Below are 17,814 nucleotides of genomic sequence, written 5' to 3'. Positions count from 1 at the left end.
CAAACATTTACTTCCTCCACCACTGTCGCACAGTGGCAGCAGTATGTGCCATCTGCAAGGTGCAATGCAGCAACTTGCCAAGGCTCGTTCACCAGCACCTTTCAAACCTGCCACCTGTACCACCACAAGAGTAGCAGATGCATGGGAACACCACCACCTGAAAGTTCCCCTCCAAGTCACATATCATCCTGACTTCAAACTATATAACCGTTCCTTCACTGTCGCTGGGTCAAAATCCTGGAACTCCCTTCCTAACAGTACTGTGAGTGTAACTACTTCACATGGACTGCAGTGGTTCAAGAAGGCATCTCACCACCACCTTCTCAAGGGCTCTTAGAGATGGGCAATAAATGCTGGCCTTGCCAGCGACGCTCATATCCCAAGAATGAATAAAACAAAATTCAGTATTCTTGTTGCTCCAAAACTCTTCCCAGTTACTTTCATCATGTGCTGCAACCAGAATGCACCTTCCCTTTAATAGGTGCATGGCGGCTAAAGTAGAGAAGCTAGCTTTAAGTGATGCCAACCTTGCTCAAACTTGGGCATGCAGCCACCCAACAGCACTGGTTATATGCTACAGTCATGGTAATGGGCAGGCAGTTTGCATGCTGCTTGCATCGGAAGGAAGGAGAGAGACTTAATCACCCATGTTTTCAGGAGCTATCCAATTTTGCCCCCACAGATTCTAAACCAGGAAGTGTAAGTGAGAATAGTTAATTCATTGTAAAATCATGTACAAAAAGCAAAATAAAGCGAGGCAAAGAAAAATAGAATTAAGAGAGAGAAATAAAAGTGGCAGGAAGAAAAAGTGAGAATTTTTTTATTTTATTAATCTAAAAAAAGTCAAAACTAATTAAAATCTGAAGGAATGAAAGTCTTCACTTGTAAAATGTAATTTTCAATGCCACAGAGGTTGTTTGGCAGTAATTAAGACTTATGCTCTTTAAATATTCACTTATACTTGCACAGACAAGCCCTAACCTTTTCAGCCGTGTTTAGTGGTATCTGGTGGGTAAGTACCACAAATTTACGGCCCATCTAGACTCTGTATTGAAATACATCTATCAGTGAGGTACCGACGTAGTGAAACTCGTGGAGGAGCAGGGCAACTGGGAGAGCAGCTTCCCGTATTCCACATTTTACTGCATATCTGTGGACTGCAGAAGTTGCTATCTAATTTACTCCATAATAACCGTGAGCACTGATAGCCTCACCATTATTACTGCAAAATCTAGACCATGCATAACTTGCTTTTTGTAATTTACAAGATAGAGCTTGCCTCCTATTATTTCACAGTATTTTAAGACATGGAGGCAACTCACTCTGTGTTGCTTATCATTTGAAACATTTCAGATAAATCATTAAAGAATTTATGTCATCCACATTGAAGTCTTTGCCATTAAACATTACAAGTCAAGTCTGAAATATTCATTTGTCCTTTCTGATAACAGCCCTTAATCTTTTTTCATTCACTTTCTGGATCTAAGTTATAAATTCAAAAGAATACCTTATATATTCTGGGCAGAATTTGGCTCCATTCTTTTATATAAGTTATAATTTTACTCAGTATTGAAATTGTTTCACTAAGAATTTGAAAAGACTAGATTAGACAACAGCTGTAAACATTTGCCCATTAATTTCTGCAGGTGCTTTGTACATTACCTTCAAAAAGATGAAGTGTTCTTCAAGAAGTTGCTTTTGTTGGTCCCTTGATCTGTTCTGTTTCTGTGATGGGCTTTACATTAATTGAAAAAGCTGTAAGATCCAGGTGATTGCTAAGTTTGATGGAGCAAAATAATTAAAGCAAGCCCACAAAAGCAAATTGCTACGAATGTTGGAAATCACAGAATTGTTACAACGCAGAAGGAGGCCATTCAGCCCATCGTGTTAGCACCGGCTCTCTGAATGAGCAGTTCACTTAGCGCCATTCCCCTGCCTTCTCCCCATAACCATGCACATTCTTCCTTTTCATATAACAGTCCAATTCCCTTTTCAATTGAATTGTGCCTGCACCACATTCTCAGGCAGTGCATTCCAGATCTTAACCACTCGCGAGAAAAAGTTTTTCCTCATGTCACTTTTGCTTCTTTTACTAATTACTTTAGATCTGTGCCCTCTTGTTCTTTCCCAGTCGCCCTGCTCCTTCACAAGTCGGAACAGTTTCTCCCTATCTAATCTCTCCAGACTCTTCATGATTTTGAACGCCTCTATCAAATCTCCTCTCAGCCTTCTTTTCTCCAAGGAAAACAGTCCTAACTTCTCCAATCTGTCTTCATAATTAAAGTTCCTTCTCCTTGGAACCACTCTCATGAATCTTTTCTGCACTCTCTCGAATGCCTTCACTTCTTTCCTAAAGTCCGCCGCCCAGAACTGGACACAGTACTCCAGCTGAGGTCGAACTAATATCTTATACAAGTTCTATATAACCTCCTTGCTCTTATGCTCTATGCCCCTATTAATAAAGCCCAGGATACTGTATGCTTTATTAACCGCTCTCACAACCTGTCCTGCCATCTTCAGTGACTAATGCACATATACACCCAGGTCCCTCTGCTCCTGCACCCTCTTTAGAATTGAAATAAAAATTGAAAATGCTGGAAATACTCAGCAGATCAGGCACATCTGTGGAGAGAGAAACAGTGAATGTAATAGGGAGCGAATTCCAGAGTTTCGGGCCTGGGCAGCTGAAGGCACAGTTACCAAATGTGGAATGATTAAAATCAGGCATGTGCAAGATGCCAGAATTGGAGAACTGCTGGTATCGCGAAGGCTTATAGGGTCAGAAGAGGCTATAGCAGTAGGAAGGGGTGAGGTCATGGAGGGATTTGAAAATAATGATGAGAGTTTTAAAATTGAGGCCTTGGCAGACCCCTAGCCAATGTAGATCAGTGACGTAGTGCGAGTTAGGATACAGGCAATAGAGTTTTGGATGAGCTCAAGTTTATTTAGAGTGGAAGATGGGAGGCCAGCCAGGAGAGTATTGAAATAGTCAAAAGCGGGATATGTAGAACATTCCTTGTTCCAGGCCGACTCAGGTACCTTCCTCACCTCTTTCTCCTGTACATTGATGACTGTATTGGTGCCGTTTCCTGCTTTTGCCCTGAGCGAGAAAACTTCAACTTTGCTTCTGATTTTCATCCTTCTCTTACCTTCATATAGTCCATCTGCGACTCTTCCCTTCCCTTCCTCGACTTCCCTGTCTCCATTTCAGGGGATAGGCTGTCAACAAATGTTCATTATAAGTCCACTGACTCCCACAACGACCTCGACTACACTTTCTCACACCCTGTTTCCTGTAAGGACTCCATTTCATTCTTCCAGTTTCTCCGTCTCTGTCACAGTTGTTCCAACCTTCCACACCAGCTGCAACACCTGCCCTTTTACCTCCTCTCTCTTCACAGCAACTTACATGTACTTCTTTCAATTTAGTATACCATATTTGCTACTCTCAATGTGGTCTGCTGTACATTTGGGGAGACCAAACACAGTTTGGGTGGTCGTTTTGTGGAACACAGATAGAGATTCAATAGGATAGACATAAATAAACTGTTTCCTCTGGTGGGGAATCCAGAACGAAAGAACTAACCTTAAATTAGAGGTAGAGTGTTGAGATGAAATGGATGAAAAGTCACAGACCTGAAACATTAACTCTTTCTCACTCCACAGATGCTGCCTGACCTGAGTATTTCCAGCATTTTCTGTTATAATTTCAGATTTCTAACCTTTGCAGCATTTTGCTTTTGTATTGCTGTTTATGTGAAATCAGGAAACGCCATTCCACACTAAGGGCAATGGAAATCTGGAACATTCTCTCCCAAAAGGCTGTAGATGCTAGGCCAATAAAAATTTTCAAGACTGAGATAATAGAGTTTTGTTAGGTGAGGGTATCAAGGATATGGAAGAAAGGCAAGCAAATGGAATTGAGGTACAGAGCAGCCATGAGGTAATGCTATGGCGCAACAGGCTTGAGGAGCTGAAGGGCCGATTTCTGTTTGCCAGCAGTGTTTCCCAGGGCTCGGAAAATCTGGTAGCTAAATGGAAGCAGAAACAGACGACTGCAGGTGGTAAGTACTTTTTTAAGTGCTCCTTCTGAGCCACGAGCAGAAGGCCTTTTTTCATTGCTGTGATCGGCATCCAATCCCCTCCAACCCCAGTTCTTAGGATTCCTGCCCTGTGATTGCTGAATGCTATCTCACCAAGCCCCACTCTACTTTCATGCCCTGTGATTGGCCCACCCCTTCCTCTCCACCACCAAGCCCTATCTTCTCGCTGCCTGCCCTTTTTATCTTCCTTTATTCATGGGATGTGGGCTTCGCTGGCAAGGTGAGCATCTATTGCCCATCGCTAATTTCCCCTGAGAAGGTAATGATGAACCAGCGTCTTGAATTGCTGTAGTCTGTGTGGTGAAGGTGCTGCCATAGTGGTGTTAGATAGGGTGGACCAGGATTTTTGACCCAGCGATGGAGGCGATCCACTTCTAGCTCAGGATGATCTGTGACTTGGAGGGGAATTTGGAGGTGGTGGTGTTCCCATGTGCTTCCTGCCTTTGTCCTTCTAGGTGGTAAAGGTCATGAGTTTGGGAAGCACTGTTGAAGAAGCCTTGGCGAGTTGTTACAGTGTAATTTGCAGATCGTACACACTGCAACCATGTTGTGGTGGTGAAGGGAGTGATTGTTTAAGGTGGTGGGTGGTGTGCCGATCAAGTGGCTGCTATTTGCTGGGTGCTGTCGAGCTTCTTGAGTGTTGCTGGTGCTGCACGCATCCAGGCAAGTAGAGAGTATTTGCTCATTCTCCTGACGTGTGCCTTGTAGGTGGTGGAGAGGCTTTGGGATACAGGATATGAGTCACTCGCTGCACAATAATCAGCCCCTGACCTGCTCATGTAACCATAGTATTTACATACTGTTCTCCTTAAGTTTCTGTTCATTGGTGACCCCCAAGATAATGATGGTAAGGGATTCAATGATGGTAATGCTGTTGACTGTCAAGGGGAGGTGGTTAGACTCTCTCTTGCTGCAAACTATCATTGCCTGGCATTTGTCCGGTGTGAATCTTATTTGCTACTTATCAGCCCAAGCCTGAATGCTGTTCAGGTCATGCTGCATGCAAGCACGGGCTGCTTCATTGTCTGAGGAGTGCGAATTGAACTGTACATGTTGCAATCATCAGCGAACGTCTCCACTTCTGATCTTATGTTGGAGGAAAGGTCATTGAAGCATCTGAATACAGTTGGGTCTAGGCTGCTGCCCTTAGGAACTCCTGCAGCGATGTCCTGGGGCTTCAATGATTGGGCTGCAACAAACGCAACCATCTTTCTTTGTGCTTGGTATGACTCCAACCAGTGGAAAGTTTTCCCCCGATTCCCATTGACCAATTTTACTAGGGCTCCTTGATGCCACCCTCAATCAAATGCCGCCCTGTTATCAAAGGCATTCACTCTCAATTCAGCTCTTTTGTCCATGTTTGGGCCAAAGCTGTAATGAGGTCTGGAATTGAGTGGTCCTGGCAAAACCTAAACTGAGCATGAACAAGCAGGCCTATTGGTAAGTGCCACTTAACATTGTTGTTGATGACCCCTTCCATCACCTTGCTGATGACTTAATGTGGGCATATGGGGTAGTAATTGGTCTGATTTGATTTATCCTGCTTTTTGTGGACAGAGCCTGCTTGGGCAATTTTCAAGGCGATGCCAATGTTGCAGCTGTGCTGGAACGATGCGCATCTAGTGCCGTCTTCGGCACTGCAACCAAGATGTTGTCGGGACCCATAATTTTAGCTATATTCAGTGCACTCAGCCGTCTCTTGATATCACGTGGAGTGAATCAAGTTGGCTTAAGACTGGCATTTGTCGTGCTGGGAATCTCAGGAGGATGCAAAATGATCATCCATTCAACACTTCTGGCTGAAGATGGTTGCAAATGGTTTTGCCTTGTCTTTTGTTACGCTTGTGCTGGGCTATGCCATCATTGAGGACAGGGTTGTTCGTGGAATCTCCTCCTCCCGTTAGTTGTTAATTATCCACCACTATTCACAAATGGATATGGCAGGCCTGCAGAGCATTGATCTGATCAGTTGGCTTTGGGATCACTTAGCTCTGTCTATAGCAAGCTACTTCCACTGTTTAGCATGCACATAGTCCTGTTTTGTCGATTCACCAGGTTGGCACTAGGTCGGCTCTGTGATCAAGTCCACCAAGCTCGCTTGCTGGGTGTTGTGCCCAAAGATACTCCCCTCCTTCCCTGCCTCTCTAAATTATCAGGGCCTTTGTGCTGCCTGGCAGCATTCAGCTGTGCCAGACCCATCGGGCATGTCAGAGTCCATCAAATGATTGGCTCAATACTCCACTATAATTCATTTGAACCATCAGAGGGAGTTCTCAGTAGGTATTATAATTTTCACTCAAAAGGGGTGATTTTCCAAACTCACATTCCCTTTCGGTAATTGCATTCTAAGCAAGCGTGAGTCAGAATACATCTGAGCATTGTATGCCTGATTCCCCAACCTACACTTCCATCATGAAGCTCACTGTTGGAATTAGTCCTAAATTGCATGCCTCAAATTTCTGGAAAGGGATTATCACTTTGCAGTGTGATCTTTTTTCAGCGTTAATAGTAACAAGTAGTGTCTCAGTTAAAGTGGGTAGATATAATCGCTGACTTGAACGTTTAGGTTGGCAATGACTACATAACCTCTTAATGGGGTAGAAATTGGATTTGAGTCTGAAACGGACAGCAATTCAGCAGAGTGATTTTTCGGCATACTGCCGCCAAAGCCTTGACAAATTTAACACCTGGCGTTGCCTGTATTTAACCGGACAACTGTGTTGTATGAATGCCTTTAAGAGTGATGTCCCTTTAAGATCTTAGTGTGCTAATGAGCTAAGTACCAGGATGTCATCATGTGACGCCAAGCCAGAGTCACTCTGCAACTGTAACACCCAGAGTAAGGTTCTGTAAATAGTTAGCTCTGTACTGTATAATAGTTCAGCTGTAATAAACCTGATTGAGATCTTCACCAAACTGGACTCCATGCATCTCATTTATGTTGCATCAGACAACATAAAAGAACTCATTATATGATGGCAGCAGATGGCATTAATTTGGACCAGCTACAATGCCAGCAGCGACCCTCAGGTTGGTCCAACAAGGGGGGGCAAGGCAAAGTTGAGAGTGGGCAAATCTGAGCCAGCAAAGGCCAGTTGTTTTGTGGAGCCAGCAGGAGACAGACTCCACAAAATACAAAATTTTCAAAGTTTTTGGCCCTTTTTTCATTGGCTCCTTTGGTTCCTTTAAGGGCCACTAGTTAAGCTCTGGACCACGAACAACCAGTCTCAAGCTCCTCCTGTTTGATGTGCAATTTCATATTGTGTTCCTAGAACCAAAAGTCGCTGATTCAATTTTGGATGAGTTGCACTTTCAGGATCAATTGGGTGTGGGAGATTTTAACTTGATTTTGGACCCCATTTTGTCTCTTTCACGCTTGAGAAGTGGGTGTATTGATTTACAATTTCCTCTGCAATATGTTTTGAAATCATGTTGAAGTTAGAGCTTGTATAGCTGCTCAAAGAAGACTAAATTTACTCTGAAATGAAATGGCATATTGCTACAAGCCTGGATGATTTGACTGCTAGGTTAACACTGGCTTATCATTTCCTAACCATCCATAATGCAGCAAGGCGAATTGCCACTGGAGCATTCTCTGAATGAATGCTTAATGATGGGGGGACGGGAATGGGGGAGAGGTCCGGAAACCAGACTGTTTCCTTTTCCAGCTATCTCATAGCTGAGGTTTGCGATCGGCTTTATTCCTAATATGGAATGACATGTTCTCAGCAATGTCGAGGTCTAGAGTTCAGTTGTTGTCCTGCCTGAAACTCCTATCCTTTTCTTTAATCTCTCTTATTGAGTGTTTTGAACACTGTGTGTAATAATATCTAAAAAATTTTTGTAAGTGGTGCATCTCCAACTGTTACAGCTACAGGATTTCAGCTGCCATTGTCCAGATAGCTAAATCCTTTAACATTCATACCTTGTTTCTTAGCATGACTCCAAAGTATTTGATTGAAAAGCATCTGGGAATATAAGAATCAGATGCTCTGGAATAGCTGTGAACATTCATATCTTTCAGGTTTGTGTCAAAATGTGAATTTAAAATGAAGTGATCTTTCTGTAAGTTGGACTAAACATACTCTATGGTGTCTGGTCTGCTGAGAAATATAAGAACTGATTTAGCCTGAGGCAGAAATGGAGGTTGTGGCAGTGCCAGTGTGAGGCTCATGCAATCTTAACTCCTGCGCCTCATTTAAATATTGTCATGCTTACCCCTACCTGAAGCCAGTAGGGATGATGTGGAGGCTGAGGGCAGACTGGGATCTCAGGTGGCAGGAGGCCGTCACTGCGGACCCAAGGGAATGGGTTTGGAACTAAGATACATGATCTGGGGTTTGATGGGAATCACGACCAGGGAAGGAGAAGCCTTGTGGAGTGAGGTGGAGGGCTCCTTCTTCTAATGTTCCTCCTCCTGGCCCACAAACAAACCTGTACAATGTTCTTAAAGTCACTTAGCTGGGCCTTTTCTGTCCCTGGATCCCATGCCGCCAGCATTATCTGGCAACTTCAGCTGTGGGCATTAAAGCTACAATCCCCAGTTAAAACCTTATCGAGTTACATATTAGACACCAACATTTCAAAGTTAATGATGGTTTCACCTGCCTTCAGTGGGCGGCCTCAACACTGTGAAAAGACGGGAGTTAAAATGGTGGCGGGCGTGAGCACATCGGGAACTCGGGTAACGCTTGACCACCATTTTAACTCACCCACACTGTATCCATTGGGCAGGCAGAATTAGAAACAGGGCTATAGAAATATTATATTTGATCTTAAACTATTGTCATTTGCAAAATTTTGCATTTAAGAGCAGGGGCAGAGCCGTTTATTCAACAGTTTTCAGATTCGATGAATTTAGCCTAGGGATCGATTCATACAGACTGCTACTATTGCATACCGCATGTCTTACACCAGCACAAAATGATTTTGTGTTATAGTGAAGCAAAATGTCTGCTACAGCTTTAGTTAAGCTATAATCCTGCCAAATTTCTTTGCAGATTTTTTTAAGCAGTGCAAAATCACGAGGAACTGCTTATCCTTTTTACCAGCGGCAGTAAAACTATAGTTGTGTAAAGAACAGAGTTGATGTACTGAAATGCCTTTAAGTTTTAATAATAGCTCCCTTCCAGTAGTTGGAAACCAGTGAGCAGAGCAATGTATGTAATTAAGTAGATTAATACCCTTTGCCTCCTTTGTATGCTCCTTTTATTTTATCTTCTATCCCTTGCAGGGAGAAATACTATTAGAAATGTGCACATTTTTGTTAAAAATTTCTGAAACTTTTTGTATTCTGTGCTCACATTGAGTACTAAGTTTTTCAAATAGGGTTGTCATTATGAAGTAAGGCTTGCATTTATGTAGCACTAGGGGGAGGCGTAGTGGTATTTTCACTGGGCTAGTAACCCAGAGACCCAGGGTATTTTTCTGGGGACATGACTTCAAATCCCACCACAGCAGTAGGTGGAATTGGAATTCAGTTAATTCAATTTATAAATCTGGAATTAAAAGCTAGTCTAATGATGGCCATGAAACTATTGTCGATTGTTGTAAAATCCCATCTGTTTCACTAATGTCCTTTAGGGGAAGGAAATTTGCTGTCCTTACCTGGTCTGGCCTACATGTGACTCCAGACCCACAACAATATGGTTGATTCTTAACTGCCTCTGAATTGGCCTAGCAAGCCACTCAGTTGTATCAAACTGCTACAAAGTTGATGAGGAATGAAACCGCACAGACCACCCGACATCGACCTAGGCACTGGAAATGACAACAGCAAACCCAGCCCTGTCGACCCTGAAAGTCCTCCTTATGAATATCTGGGGGCTTGTGCCAAAGCTGGGAGAGCTTTCCCACAGACAAATCAAGCAACAGCCTGACATAGTCGTACTCACGGAATCATACCTGACAGACAATGTCCCAGACATCACCATCCCTGCTGGTGGGACAGGACATACCCAGCAGAGGTGGTGGCACAGTGATATACAGTCGAGACCCGGACCCCATGAAGATTCATGGCATCAGGTCAAACATGGGCAAGGAAATCCCCTGCTGATTATCACCTACCGTCCCCCCTCAGCTGATGAATCAGTACTCCTCCATGTTGAACAGCATTTGGAGGAAGCACTGAGAATGGGAAGGGAGCAGAATGTACTCTGCGTGGGGGGACTTCAATATCCCTCACCAAGAATGACTCGGCAGCACCACCACTGACCGAGCTGGCCGAGTCCTAAAGGACATAACGGCTAGACTGGGACTGCGGCAGGTGATGAGGGAACCAAGAGGGGGAAACATCCTTGACCCCGCCCTCACCAATCTGCCTGCCGCAGATGCATATGTCCATGACAGTATTGCTAGGACTGACCACCACACAGTCCTGGTGGAGACAAAGTCCTGTCTTCACATTGAGGATACCCTCCATCGTGTTGTGTGGCACTACCACCATGCTAAATGGGATAGATTTCGACCAGATCTAGCAATGCAAAACTGGGCATCTATCAGGCACCGTGGGCCATGAGCAGCAGCAGAATTGTACTCAACCACAATCTGTAACCTCATGGCCTGGCATATACCCCACTCTACCATAACCATCAAGCCAGGGGATCAACCCTGATTCAATGAAGAATGCAGGAGGGCATGCCAGGAGCAGCACCAGGCACACCTCAAAATGATATGTCAACCTGGTGAAGCTACAACCCAGAACTACTTGCATGCCAAACAACGTAAGCAGCATGCGATAGACAGAGCTATGCTATCCGTCTATCAACGGATCAGATCTAAGCCCTGCAGTCCTGCCACATCCAGTCATGAATGGTAGTGGACAATTAAACAACTAACTGGAGGAGGTGGCTCGACAAATATCCCCATCCTCAATGATGGGGGCGCTCAGCACATCAGTGCAAAGGAGAAGGCTGAAGCATTTGCAACAATCCATCTTGGCCTCCTCCTGAAGTCCCCAGCATCACAGATGTCAGTCTTCAGCCAATTCGATTCACTCTGCGTGATATCAAGAAACTACTTATGGCACTGGATACAGCAATGGCTATGGGCCCTGACAACATTCCGGCAATAGTACTGAAGACCTGTGCTCCAGAACTAGCCACGCCCCCAGCCAAGCTGTTCCATTACAGCGACAGCACTGGCATCCACCCTGCAATGTAGAAAATTGCCCAGGTATGTCCTATACACAAAAAGCAGGACAAATCCAACCAGGCCAATTACAACCCCATCAGTCTAATCTCGGTCATCAGTAAAGTAATGGAAGGTGTCGTTGACTGTGCTATCAAGCGGCACTTGCTTAGCAATGACCTGCTCAGTGACGCTCAGTTTGGGTTCCGCCAGGGCCACTCAGCTCCTGACCTCATTACAGCCTTGGTTCAAACATGGACAAAAGCGCTGACCTCAAGAGGTGAGGTGAGAGTGACTGCCCTTGACATCAAGGCAGCATTTGACCGAGTATGGCATCAAGGAGCCCTAGCAAAACTGGAGTCAATGTGAATCAGGGGGAAAGCTCTTCGCTGGTTGGAGTCATACCTAGCACAAAGGAAGATGGTTGTGGTTGTTGGAGGTCAATCATCTGAGCTCCAGGCCATCACTGCAGAAATTCCTCAGGGTAGTGTCCTAGGCCCAACCATCTTCAGCAGCTTCATCAATGACGTTCCTTCAGTCATAAGGTCAGAAGTGGGGATGTTCGCTGATGATTGCACAATGTTCAGCACCATTCATGACTCCTCAGAAACTGAAGTTGTCCATGTAGAAATGCAGCAATATCCAGGCTTGGGCTGATAAGTGGCAAGTGCCAGGCACTGACCATCTCCAACAAGAGAGAATCTAACCATCTCCCCATGATATTCAATGGCATTACAATCGCTGAATCACCCACTATCAACATCCTAGGGGTTACCATTGACCAGAAACTGAATTGGAGTAGCCATATAAATACTGTAGCTACAAGAGCAGGTCAGAGGCTGGGAAATCTGCGATGAGTAACTCATCTCCTGACTCCACAAAGCCTGGCCACCATCTACAAGGCACAAGTCAGGAGTGTGATGGAATACTCTCCACTTTCCTGGATGGGTGCAGCTCCAACAACACTCAAGAAGCTCGACACCATCCAGGACAAAGCAGCCCGTTTGATTGGCACCCCATCGACAAACATTCACTCCCTTCACTACTGACGCACAGTGGCAGCAGTGTGTACCATCTACAAGATGCAGCAACGCACCAAGGCTCCTTACATAGAAACGTAGAAAATAGGAGCAGGAGTAGGCAATTCGGCCCTTCGAGTCTGCTCCCCCATTCATTATGATTATGGCTGATCATCCAACTCAGTTACCTGTTCCCACTTTCCCCCGATATCTTTTGATCCCTTTTGCCCCAAGAGCTATACCTAACTCCTTCTTGAAAACATACAATGTTTTGGCCTCAACTGCTTTCTGTGGTAGCGAATTCCACAGGCTCACCACTCTCTGGGTGAAGTAATTTCTCCTCATCTCTGTCCTGAAAGGTTTACCCTGTATCCTTAGACTATGACCCCTGGTTCTGGACTGCCCCACCATCGGGAACATCCTTCCTGCATCTACCCTGAAAAGTCCTGTTAGAATTTTATAGGTTCCTATGAGATTCCCCCCTCACTCAACAAAGAACAGTACAGCACAGGGACAGGCCATTCGGCCCTCCAAGCCTGCGCCAATCATGATGCCTGCCTAAACTAAAACCTTCTGCACTTCCGGGGACCGTATCCCTCTATTCCCATCCTATTCATGTATTTGTCAAGATGCCTCTTAAACGTCGCTATCGTACCTGCTTCCACCACCTCCCCCGGCTGCAAGTTCCAGGCTCTGTGTAAAGAACTTGCCTCGCACATCCCCTCTAAACTTTGCCCCTCACACCTTAAACCTGGGAAAAAGCTTCTGACTATCCACTCTGTCCATGCCGCTCATAACTTTGTAAACCTCTATCATGTCGCCCCTCCACCTCCGTCGTTCCAGTGAAAACAATCCGAGTTTATCCGACCTCTCCACATAGCTAATGTCCTCCAGACCAGGCAACATCCTGGTAAATCTCTTCTGTACCCTCTCCAAAGCCTCCACGTCCTCCTGGTAGTGTGGCGACCAGAATTGCATGCAATATTCTAAGTGTGGCCTAACTAAAGTTCTGTACAGCTGCAGCATGACTTGCCAATTTTTATACCCTATGCCCCGACCGATGAAGGCAAGCATGCCGTATGCCTTCTTGACTACCTTATCCACCTGCGTTGCCACTTTCAGTGACCTGTGGACCTGTACGCCCAGATCTCTCTGCCTGTCCTAAGGGTTCTGCCATTTACTGTATACTTCCCACCTGCATTAGACCTTCCAAAATCCATTACCTCACATTTGTCCAGATTAAGCTCCATCTGCCATTTCTCCGCCCAAGTCTCTAACCGATCTATATCCTGCTATATCCTCTGACAATCCTCATCACTATCCGCAACTCCACCAACCTTTGTGTCGTCCGCAAACTTACTAATCAGACCAGTTACATTTTCCTCCAAATCATTTATATATAATACAAACATCAAAGGACCCAGCACTGATCCCTGCGGAACACCACTAGTCACAGCCCTCCATTCAGAAAAGCACCCTTCCACTGCTACCCTCTGTCTTCTATGACAGAGCCAGTTCTGTATCCACCTTGCCAGCTCACCTCTGATCCCGTGTGACTTCACCTTCTGAAGTCACCCTGTGACTTCACACTTCTGAACTCCAGCGAATATAATCCTAACCTCCTCAATCTCTCCTCATACGTCAGTCCCGTCATCCAAGGAATCAGTCTGGTAAACCTTCGCTCCCACTATAGCAAGAACATCCTTCCTGAGATAAAGAGACCAAAACTGCACACAATATTCCAGGTGTGGCCTCAACAAGGCCCTGTATAATTGCAGCAAGACATCCCTGCTCCTGTACTCAAATCCTCTCGCTATGAAGACAACATTCCATTTGCCTTTTTTACCGCCTGTTGCACCTGCATGCTTGCCTTCAGCGACTTGTGTAGGAGAGCACCCAGGTCTTGTTGCATATTCCCCTCTCTCAGTTTATAGCCATTCAGATAATAATCTGCCTTCCTGTTTTTGCTCCCAAAGTGGATAACCTCACATTTATCCACATTGTACTGCATCTGCCATGCATTTGCCCACTCACTCAACTTGTCCAAATTACCCTGAAGCCTCTCTGCATCCTCCTCACAACTCACCCTCCCATCCAGTTTTGTGTCCTTCAACAGCACCTTCCACACCCGAGACCTCTCCCACCTAGAAGGAGAAGGGCAGCAGATGCATGGGAACACTACCATCTGCAAATTCCCCTCCAAGCCACACACCATCCTGACTTGGAACTATATTGCCGTTCCTTCACTGTCGCTTAGTCAAAATCCTGGAACTCCCTAACAGCACTGTGGGTGTACCTACCCCTCATGGACTGCAGCAGTTCAAGAAAGCGCCTCACCACCACCTTCTCAAGGGCAATTCTTCTTTGGCCTCCTTATCTCGAGAGACAATGGGTAAGCGCCTGGAGGTGGTCAGTGGTGTGTGGAGCATCACCTGGAGTGGCTATAAAGGCCAATTCTAGAGTGACAGACTCTTCCACAGGTGCTGCAGAAAAATTTGATTGTCGGGGCTGTTACACAGTTGGCTGTTCCCTTGCGCCTGTGTCTTTTTTCCTGCCAACTGCTAAGTCTCTTCGACTCGCCACACTTTAGCCCCACCTATAGATGGGCAATAAATGCTGGCCTAACCAGTGACGCCCACATCCCACGAATGAATAAAAAAGAAATAAGTTTTTTTTTGTCTCAGAATTGTCCCAAAGTGCTTCACATAATATAACTATATTTTGAAGTGTAGTCATTTTGTGCATAGCAAGATCCCACAAACAGCAATGATGTGACTGAAAACATTTTAATAGATGCCAGATGGAAGTGTTCTTTAATTGTAATAGCCTTAGAATTTTTGCTTCACATTTTAAAATGCCCATTATTTTGTCAAAATGAAAAATATTTTGTTTCTGCTGTAAATACTATCCATTTTTTTCATAATATATTAACTTTTAGATTATAAAGTCCTTTTGTATTATTCCAAGGAATACAGTTTATTCTTTGCGATTTGGGCTGTTCTCTTTATTACATTTCTCTTCTTTCATATCATTAACTTTACACTCTATTTTTCATTTTTTTAAAAAACTATGCTCTTCTGATATTCTATTTCCTTTCTCTCACTTTCAACATTCATTTGTGATTTGACTCACCTTCATGCCATCATACAATGGATGACACTTTTTCATATCTAAGGAAAGTAGTATAGAATTGGGAAAATTAAATTAAAATTAAGATGCCACGTTCAACGACATGTGTACATTTTAAATATATTACCTGTATGTGCATAGCATATGTGGACAACAGCATGATTTGAGTAATGTAAAGAGGCATGGATATAGTTACAATAATTTACACACAGCATGCAATTGTGTAATAGTGGAAAATGATCTAATGATCAGGTTGATTTAACATTGAGTGCATTCAGTTTATATTGTCATGTATTTATATTGATAACAGCATTGGGTGATGTCTGCCATGCACACTTAGTAAGATGAATCTTGTTGAACAGAAGTTGGCATATTTTGTCTGGCTTTAGATTCTAGTCAACTTTGAAAGCATCAGAATATTATATAGCAATTCATTGAGCCCTCTAATACAAATTGCATTAAAGAATTTTCATGATTACCATACTCTATATTTTCCAGTCATTTGCATTTGTATTATTTGTTACTGATTTATATAAATAAATTGCCCCACAACCAGCACTTTTATTAAGCAAATAATGAGCATTCTTGGACTTTGGAGACCAAAAACTCAAAATCGCTGAATGAGATTTTATTGCCTCTATTATAATTAACTCTTTATGCAGGAAATACGCATCTATAATAAATAAGACCAAAAATGTCAGCAAGTTTTAAATGGGGGAAGATGTTTGCAAAAAATTAGAACGAGAATGTATAATTGGATTTAGAGGAAAATTACATTAAATTCTACCTAGTAGCATGATGGGTATGCAATACATAGCTTCACACTGAGCTGTACAGACCACAGAGCTCCCAGGTTCAGTCCCTGGTTTATGCTGAGTCAGTATCCAAAGATAGGGAGGGATAAATTGGGTAAGGTTTCTGTTCCTTACTGTTGTATAGTTCATGTGGAAGTTAAGTGAAGACAGAATTAGTCTCAGATGTGATGGTCCTATGGTTAAATGCTTGACACACGGTGTACTTGAGCAGGACACTTGACTCAAGCTGGTGGGGTCTTGTTTCAATATGCAGATCGGGGTGCAATGATGTCACAACAGGAGAACAGTGATGGCTTCCTTGTCAGGCCAAACCTGTCGGGACCAGCAGAGGCTCAGGCAGGTAAGTTTAAAATTTTTTATTTTAGCTGTCCTTGTGGCCCCACAAGGATGCCTTGAGCCACCTCTGTCCTGGGCTCCCCCCAGATCGGTCCAGAGCCCATCATCACTTAGATGACTGCCAGAGAACAATTCTGTGGGCCCCTGACTGTGGCCTCCCACTGTTTCTGCCTGTTGGCCAGCTAAGAGATCTGGCTGGGTTTGGGTGGGAGTTGGAGAAAATTTATGGAAATGAGCCTTGTCCATGAAGATCAGCCAGACTCCCCAGGTTTGCCGTACACTTCGGGGCTTGTGCACACCTTACCCAAGTCCACTTTAAAATCAGGCCTTCTGTATCTACTGATTGACAACAAACTTAAAATGCTATTAATAATCATGTGTCCAATGTGCTTATTTGAAATTGTAACCTTTGTTGCTGAACAAATTGAGAATGCTTGTTGCAGCCAAAAATTGTTGACTTCAGAAGATCAGTAACTATGCAGGCTTTACAGAAAATTTAGTATGTTAAATACTGCAAGGAAAAAATTATAACAACTGTAATTCAAACAAACACATGAAACCACTTGGAAACCAGTTTGAAAAGTGTGTATGGAATTATTTATCTTTTCAAAGCAGAAATATTATTAAGCAGCAGTTTTCAATCACAGCAAGAATGTAAGCTTGCTATAGTGAACAGCAGTGTTTGCCAAATATGGGAATCGCAGTCTGGTAACCAAGTGGAGTAAATCTTTATCAGGCTACGAGTTGAAGTGTCTTGTAAACAATTAATTTCCATTCTGGTGGACAGAGGAAACTACCATTATCTTTCTCACCATTCTAAAACCACACATCCTATTATCTATTCATGGAGTATTTGCCATTTGTGGTATAGTGGACTGAATGTTATTTTGGAGCAAGAGACTACTTGGGAGCAACAGCAGAGGAAATGGGCGAGAAAATTAACTCCTATTGCAATATCTCATTTATAAGTTTCTGCAGAAATCCAGGAGTCATCTATTTTTGATAGACAGTTGTATTGTGGATATTCTGTTTGATACCAACCAGGGAATTGACATGAGCGTGAGTGGTAGGCTTAATAGAATTTATTTCATTTTTATGTAGTAAGATATTGAGCTGCAGAGCAATAGGTATTCAGTAAATAAGATCTGCAAAGGTAGCTTTGTGCATTATTAGTTCATCTTTTTTTCTATTTAAATCTGATAGGCAACTGAAGACACACTTCTCTTTAAAATCCCAGGGATTTGTTCTGATATGCACAACTCATACTGTTTAAAGAAAAGCAGA

General features: G+C 43.7%; 1 protein-coding gene across 17 annotated transcripts in view; it reads left to right on the top strand.

The window, feature by feature from the left end:
* The window catches only part of banp (BTG3 associated nuclear protein), a 376,487-nt gene that overhangs the window by 293,002 nt on the left and 65,671 nt on the right, over window positions 1-17,814 (top strand). For 4 of the 17 annotated variants that reach the window (XR_010976676.1, XR_010976680.1, XR_010976679.1 and 1 more), the window contains one exon: window positions 16,448-16,534. The exons of 12 other annotated variants lie outside the window; for them this stretch is intronic. The gene's annotated coding sequence lies outside the window, so the exon portion shown is untranslated. Of the gene's footprint in view, window positions 1-16,447; window positions 16,535-17,814 lie in introns of those variants that run through there. One more of the 17 variants, XR_010976673.1, reaches the window with a different exon arrangement.

Source organism: Heterodontus francisci, chromosome 17 (assembly GCF_036365525.1).
Source record: "Heterodontus francisci isolate sHetFra1 chromosome 17, sHetFra1.hap1, whole genome shotgun sequence".
NCBI classification, from domain to species: Eukaryota; Metazoa; Chordata; class Chondrichthyes; order Heterodontiformes; family Heterodontidae; genus Heterodontus; species Heterodontus francisci.
This window is presented reverse-complemented; position numbering and strand designations above follow the sequence as displayed.